Source organism: Procambarus clarkii, chromosome 15, assembly GCF_040958095.1.
Source record: "Procambarus clarkii isolate CNS0578487 chromosome 15, FALCON_Pclarkii_2.0, whole genome shotgun sequence".
NCBI classification, from domain to species: domain Eukaryota; kingdom Metazoa; phylum Arthropoda; class Malacostraca; order Decapoda; family Cambaridae; genus Procambarus; species Procambarus clarkii.
The window spans coordinates 18,625,543-18,626,178 of NC_091164.1; the positions used below are offsets into that span (position 1 = coordinate 18,625,543).

Consider the following 636-nt stretch of genomic DNA (forward strand, 5'->3'; position numbering starts at 1 on the left):
TATGTTACGTCTTTGGCGGGTAGGCGGTTCTGCGGGTTTACAACCGAATTGTTTAAAAATCACACTATTTTAAATGTATGAGTCACTAGTATGCTCTGATATATGTTCTGCAATGAAAATAAAGATTGTTTTGTTGTTAATTACTCCATAAATGTGTAATGTGTTAATTCAGTCTAAAATCTTTTTGCAACGTTTATATGCGATATACGTAGCTGGAAACTACCTAATATTTAAAAATAATAGTTACAACATTCTATTAAAATATAATGTTGAAATAAATATCACACAAAGTCTGTATATCTGTTTTTAGATGTCTTATAAAAAATTTTTTTAAATAGTATTAATGATGTTTGTGAATCTTGAGTAAAAATTATGTTAATTATTATTAATCTAATTGTTATTATTTTAAGTAAAAGAATTGCAAGTATTCGCATAACCACGGGATCTCTGTTTGTGTATGAATGCACGGATTTGTTTTTGTTATGAGAGGGACGCCTTAGAAAGCATGGTGTAGGCCACCTGTGGCTCGCATCCGATCCCACGATCGTCGTCGCCCCTAAATCAACACAACAGGTATTTAGTATTTACGATTATAATAAGTAATATTTCTTTTATAATAATATTGCAGCAGGTGGT

At 30.7% G+C, this 636-nt stretch overlaps 1 long non-coding RNA gene across 1 annotated transcript in view; it reads left to right on the forward strand.

The window, feature by feature from the left end:
• The first annotated feature begins 450 nt into the window (after nucleotides 1–450).
• The window catches only part of LOC138365105 (uncharacterized), a 7,739-nt gene continuing 7,553 nt past the window's right edge, over nucleotides 451–636 (forward strand). The window contains exon 1 of the long non-coding RNA XR_011228647.1: nucleotides 451–573. This is a non-coding gene — a long non-coding RNA (uncharacterized lncRNA). The remainder of the gene's footprint in view (nucleotides 574–636) is intronic.